Genomic DNA, 7423 nt, shown 5'->3' on the forward strand with positions numbered 1-7423 from the left:
GTGAGGACACAATGGTTTCAAAGACAAAGAAGGTATCTTATTAAGGGAGTAAATTTGGTCATTATGAGCTAATGTTTCACTGTCTCTTAAAAACTGATGTTTGTCCTTGCCAGAAAAGTTACTATTTAAATCAGCTTTTATTTTAATACATCAATAGTAAAGAATTAGTAGGCCTATAGCTCTCACTGGTGGGAGTATTGGAAGGAATACTTGAATAAAAAGAAATGTATTTCTCTGGCTGTGGGATAGGCACAGGAATTCATTTTTCTTACCCCATTTCCACTCCCACCTCACCCCAATAACTGTGAAGCTCAGGATCAGACATCATACGTGTTGGATGTTTCTTGATTTTGTATAGCCCAAACTGGGGCCATTGCACAGATCCTACAAGGATCTTCCAGAGGGGGGATTTCTTATTATAGAGAAGGGATTGGGGTTTTAGACCAAGGGCCTCAAAGAGGTATTTTGCAAACGGAAGACAAAAATGTCAGATTAGGACGAAGGAAAATTCTCCTGAGAACTCGATCTCTGAGATCAAAGAAAGGCCGTGTTAGCAAAAACCTTAACCTTTAACTTCCTACATTGTAATTCCTTTCTAAAATTGCTCTAATCCTTCAGCAAAGAAATGTTTTTAAGTGCAATGAAACCACATTGTTCAAACACTGGATGTTTAAGGGTTAAAATCTCTATTCAGCCAAAGCCAAGACTGAAGCAAAATATCATCAGCATAGAATGAACATTTGAGATGCAGGAATAAATCTAAAATGTATTCAAGTACGTGGAGCACTAGTACAATTTTATAATTTTTGAAGTACTGAGGTGACATTTTAAAAGTTTGGTATTAAAGTAAAAAAAAATATTTCAGCATTTTCACTCGCTAATTCCTTCTGCAGAGGCTATGCTGAATACTTACAGTACTAAATAAATGCCCACTTTCAGCTGAGGTTAGTGGAAGCACAGAGTAAATTTGGCCAGCACAATCTCTATAGGTTCCTTGACTATGATGATGTTGCCACCAAGTTCTTGGGCTTTCTTTCCACTTTAATGTAGGTGACCAAGTTAAAGATCAAAATACAGTGATCTCCTCTTTAAATCCTGGACTTTAAAATTGTATCAGTAGTGATGTTGCAATTTCATTGAGGCAATCTCACACGGTGGCTTTGTACATTTTAAGAAAACGCTTTCTGAGTATTTTCAGAAACTGTCCAGTCCTATTTTATATTTCTCACATTTTTCACGCACTTGCTGTTTCACGCAATCACTTGAAGAAATTTTGTTGTTAAGCCTCAGATCAAAATCTATGACTAGGTAGGTGTGTGAATTTCCAGTTGCATCTCAGTTTTCCTTATATGAATACCAATTTTAACATTTTTCAGGAACAGAATAAGGGCATCATGAAATACCTGCACTCTCAAAATTGCCATCTTGGTTACACTTCAGCAGTTTTCAGTAAATGAACTATATTCTTTAAAGCACTCAGTGGTTACTAGTGTCTATACTGGCATTGTTATATATTATTTGGAATATCTATATTGGTATTTATCAGTGGCCAATGCTACTAGAGGGTGATCCACGGCTAAACCTACAACAGCATGCACACTGTTGAGAGGTAATTGTAGCTTTTCTAGCCATCTTGTGCGATTTTTTCGAGGTGAAAGATAGAGAGGCATCTCACTTTGGGTCAGTGAGCAGATTTATCTCTTGATCAGAGTAATAAAATAATATCTTCTTCAGGTACAAATTTAGGCAGTTTTGAGGGCTCATTATAAGACTGGTGGTTTCCTGTCAGACAGAGATCCACTGTGTGCTTGGTGTTCACCTAGGCCTGCCTTCATATCAACTCCATAGGGCTTGGAAGGCATGGGGAACCAGTCCAAAATTCAGGATGCCTGCTGTGCTGGTGAGTAATGAATTATCTAAAAGTACATTGTTTTCTTGTCAATTCAATGTACCAAAGTATGACAAGTAAACCTAGCAGTTACATTGTTGATTAGGGGTTGCTGGAGCATGACACACTGGATGGACAGTCCAGGGAATATGTCGTCAAGAAAGAATGTATGGACAAACTTTCTGGGTGTATCCAGAGGCTAGAGAAAGCTGTTTTCTCTACCAGGGAGAAAAGAGGCCAGCAAACAAATTGGGTTTACTTTAGTTAATTTATAAGTTGCCTGAAATTAATTGTTCTACCTATTGTTTATAGACATATGATCACAACTCATCAATTTAAAAAAAGCAGAATATTGATACTAATACCAAATAATTTTTGTTAAGCTCTTTTATTTTGGCATAGGAAAGAAAAATAACTAGACTAGGATAATTAAAAAGGCTACTTATAACAATATGGAGAATATTAAAAATTTCCAACAATGAAATGTTTACTTCCTTGTTTAACTTGATGGTGATCACACATAAGCAAGAATTCAAGCTCCGGGCAGGTAAAAAATGGATGACTAAAATATTTAACCAACTAAGCCATTTAGACAAGAATTAAAGGCTTATATTTTAAATGTCACACTAGATTCAGACATTTTGCTTCAATGCTTTTGTAAAGTGAAACACTTATGTGCTGTTATGGGCTTTGTGATAAGATTCTTTATGGGAATGTGTTACAGTATGTGCTTGCTTTAATTATAGCACAGCTCATATCAGCAAGGTAGCTCCATAAGTCACATCTACTGTTTTCATAAAGTTTTTGCAAATTCTTTTAAGATGCCATAAGCATGTCTGGATACTTTTGACCACAAAATTTACTTGTTGTACACAAATGGTTGCTGAAATTGAATGTACTTAAATTCAGTTTCTCCTGTGGTATTTACAGAATCCGTCTATCTTTTTTTCATATCGATATGTATAGTTTCTTAATTATACCACAAATAAATTAATGTTTATGATAGACAATTTAGAAAATATTGATACCTAAAAAAACCCAAAACAAACAACAACAGCAAAAACTAAATAGCTCCCATAATTCCAACAACAAAGTTAATCACTGTTAACATTTAGGGCATATCTTTCCAGTTATTATGTGTATGTACACGGATTATTTTAAACTTCATAACCTTTTTAAAATTAACAGTCTATTTCTATGGTATTTCTAATTCATTAATTTTTTTCATTTTTTTCAAAATTAATCTAATTGTTATATAAGTATGATATAATGTATTTAACAGTGAAATTATGTATATGTAGCATAATGATCTATGAGTCAAAAGGGTATAATAATGATCGAGGCAAAGTGCATCCTGAATCTATTTGATTATTTTTCTCCTTAGTATTAAAAGATCTAATATGTTTTCCCTTTCAATGGTAGAAATTTCTAGTCATCCTCTGAAATCTGTTCTCCCTTTCTTCCTGAAGTCATGGCTGGGGAGTTCAGCACAGGGGAATTGCGTGCAGTAGCACATATCACTCCTCCTTGTTTGTTCCTCTTCTCCTCAATCTGGAAAGAAGATACTGCAGCAACCCAGCATTGAACATACAGATAACCAAATTGCCCTAGATAGGCCAATCTCTTACAAGGAATCCTAGTTTCCTGAATGACCCAGTGGAACAGAAGTGCATCCACAAACCTATACCATTCACTTCAGGACAGTTGTTAAAGAAAAAAGTACACTTCTTTGTTCTTTATGCTATATTCTTTAGTTACAGCAGTCTTATCCTAACCAATGCACTCCGTATGTATATAACTGTACATTTTTCACGGCAATATTTTAAATTTATGCTTAGTTATCTGCCCTGTCAATTAAGATACTTTTTTCATAATCTTATAACTTTGGTGCACAACAGAAACCTGCAAGTTTACAAGAAAAATATCTTCTTTTTACAAAAGAAAACTCGTCCAGAGTTGTCAAAAGATTTGTCCGATGTTGCACAGGATTAAGCTTAGCTGTCATAGTACCTAGTAAACTCAACACTGACCTAATATATGCAAGAGCACAAAGAGGCAGAAATTCACTTTTAACTACTGTGACCTAGAATTCATAATGGTCTCTGAAATTGTGTTCTTCTCCCATTGTAACCTCTTTTTAAGGACTATTTTACTACTTTCCAATTCAGACCTTCTTTTTGGTTGCGTTGGGTTTTCATTGCTGCGTGCAGGCTTTCTCTAGTTGCAGCGAGCGGGGCTAGTCTTCGTTGCAGTGCACAGGCTTCTCACTGCGGGTGGCTTCTCTTGTGGAGCACGGGCTCTATGCGCATGGGCTTCAGTAGCTGCAGCACGCGGGCTCTAGGGCGTGTGGGCTCTAGAGCGCAGGCTCAGTAGTTGTGGCACAGGGGCTTAGTTACTCCTTGGCACATGGGATCTTCCCAGACCAGGGATCGAACCTGTGTCCCCTGCATTGGCAGGCAGATTCTTAACCACTGTGTCACCAGGGAAGTCCCAATTCAGACTTTTTTAAAACTATGTTTGACAGTCCAGATAGTCAACTGAGTTCTGCTAGACTGATTTATAATCATTCATTTATTCAACATTATTACATGCCTGCAATAAAATAAGCACTGTGCTTTATGCAAGAAACATTAATGAGCGAATACTGACCTTTGTAGACAGGCAATTATAATATGGCGTGATCAGTATAATGGGTCATATATAATAGGGTAAAAAAACCGAGGCATAATTTCATAATTACAGACCCTATGCCAGTCTTAAAGGTTGTAGGAAACTTCCTAGAGGAAGTAATGTTAACACTGAGATCTAAAAAATAAGAAGATATCCACGTGAAGGGGGAAGGAGGGTAAGAAAAGCTGTAACCAGCAATATAATGGAAATCTGGGAGAGTTCCTGGCGTACTTACCTCTGTCAGGTCTGTTACTTATTTTACCCTCCCCATATGTTCTTTCTCCTAATCCACTTATAAGCAGTAATATGGTACTCATCAGAATTATGGAAAAGTAAAATTCTATTTGTTCTTATTGACCTTATTCAAAATAAGTTAGGAAAAGAAACCATTTTTACATTCAACTTACATCTCTCTTTTGCCATAACATTACCATTGTCTGCAAAAGTGAAATATATGTTTAAATCTATGGGCTTTTCATGCATGAAGGAGCATGGTTTTCAAAGTGCTTTAGGTGATTCTTTAAAGATGGATGGGACATTCAATCATTTGTCTAAATTTGTGTGTTTAAAGGCTACAGAAAGTAAATGGGCCTTTAGTGTGGTCTCTAGGTCATGTAATCACATATTTTTGCAGTCTCTGGTTTTAAACAAGGATGGTTCCTGACTGATAGCGCAGGACCAAATTACTTCAGACACTGATGGCCTTCCCTCCAAAATACTCTTAAAGATAGGTGTTCAAGCCTGTTGCATCCTACCAAATGTTTAAACAACAATTAAAGTGACTTTTGTTTTAGGTTTTGTGATGAAATAACACAGTTGCTTATTTCATATGCCTTCAAATATTACCATAAAACTTTAAAGTCATTTTATATGGGTTAAAAAAAATCATTAAATAAAGTCTATTTGACAATTTATACATGTATAAAATACATAAAGTGATGATATACCACATACATAGTGTGTCAATATAAGAAAGCCTTTCTTTCATGGATTTATAAATATGATATTGAAAGTTCACTAAGGACATACTTGTCGCAATATTAAATTTTTGATACATTTAAATGTGACATAAAATTTAAATCAATAGTTATTAGGTATAAAATGTGAAAAGCCTCTGCATATTTTCTTCCTATTAGTACATAAAATTATAGTAATTATAAATGCAGTCCAAAGGAAAAAATGCTCTTAACAGAGAAGAAGAAAATTGATTTTTATAAAATAATTAGTACAGGAGAAAATTCCTATTTTGTTCAATATAAAGGGAGAGATAAGAGCAAGTGATTATATTTAGGTAATTTAATTTTAAAATTAAAATTTGCAAAATATAAGTATTACATTTAAAATGCTTCATACTTTACAATACAAAGTTTTAGCTAATATAATGATATTGATGCAGTTCTATGAGCAGAACGTTTTCTGTTTTATGAGACATTATGAACTTAAAAATAAAAAATTGAAAAGGGTTAAAAAATAAAGGCTTCTTTCTACAAAAAAAATAATAAAAAAGGATTGTGAGGTTTCCATGGATATTCAAATGTTAAAGGATTCTGTCATGATGTTTTCCATTAGATTGAGCTTTTCTCTCAGCGTAGTGCCACAATTTGATCAATGCACATTGTTAAGAAATTTTATAGATTCACTATTAAAAATTGGCAAAACAACAATAAAATCTTATATATTGTTTTTGTGTAATAGCAAATAAAAACAAAAAATACCTAAAAAATAATAAAGAATTATATGAACCTATTCGCAGGGCAGGGATAGAGATGTAGACATAGAGAATGGAACATGTGGACACGGCGGGGAAGTGGAGGGTGGGATGAACTGGGAGATTAGGATTGACATATATACACTACTAGGCATAAAATAAATAGCTAGTGGGAATGTGCTATAAAGCACAGGAAGCTCAGCTCGGTGCTCTGTGACGACCTAGATGGGTGAGATGGGGGGTGGTGGGAGGGAGTTCCAAGAGGGAGGGGATATATGTATACCTATAGCTGATTCACTTCACTGAACAGCAGAAACTAACACAACATTGTGAAGCAATTATACTCCAATAAAAAAAAAAGTATACTGTGTAGTCTAACCTGTACTTATAATAAGTACTTTGACCCAGTCTATCAAAGATTGCTCTCAATTATTTTAAATATCAAATTCAAATGTTGCAATTTAATATTAATAAAATGTTGCTTCTATTAGATAAATTTACTTATTCACCTCCAGACTCACCAGACTCTAATTTTCACCTAGTGACTAAAATCTAAATGAATACCATCCTCAAAGATACATACTCAAGGTTGAAGAACTCTATTTATATTCAGCCCCAGGAAAGTTTCCTAATGGTCTGAACTGTGAAAAGATTAGGAGAAATATTCCACAGTTTAGGCACTCACTAAAAAAAAATTCTGGGCACCCACTTAAAAAATTAATCCAATAAATATTCAGTGGAGAATTTATCCTGCTATGAAGAGTTTTATTGTAACTTCATGTGTGATTAGAATTGTCAGATTTAGCAAATAAAAATATAAGATGCTCAGTTAAAATTCAATTTCATATAACAAGTGAATATGTTTTTAGTATGTCCCATGCAATATTTGAGACACATCTATCATTTTAAAATTTTTTCATTGTTTGTTTAAAATTTAAATTTAACTGAGCTTCCTGGATTTTATCTGGCAACCTTATGTGAGATGCTATGCTTAACCGGGTTATTATGCTGCCGCTTGTTCTAATGCCTGTTGTTTCCCCCAACTGTCTTTTTTCTGTCCATCCTGGTCAGGGTCCCTGCTTGCATTCCTACTTAACAACTACAGGCTACCTCTGGCCAGTTTGTTTATTTTGATTACCCAGTGTCAACCCTTTCTT

This window comes from Balaenoptera musculus, chromosome 16 (genome assembly GCF_009873245.2).
Source record: "Balaenoptera musculus isolate JJ_BM4_2016_0621 chromosome 16, mBalMus1.pri.v3, whole genome shotgun sequence".
Lineage (NCBI taxonomy): Eukaryota > Metazoa > Chordata > Mammalia > Artiodactyla > Balaenopteridae > Balaenoptera > Balaenoptera musculus.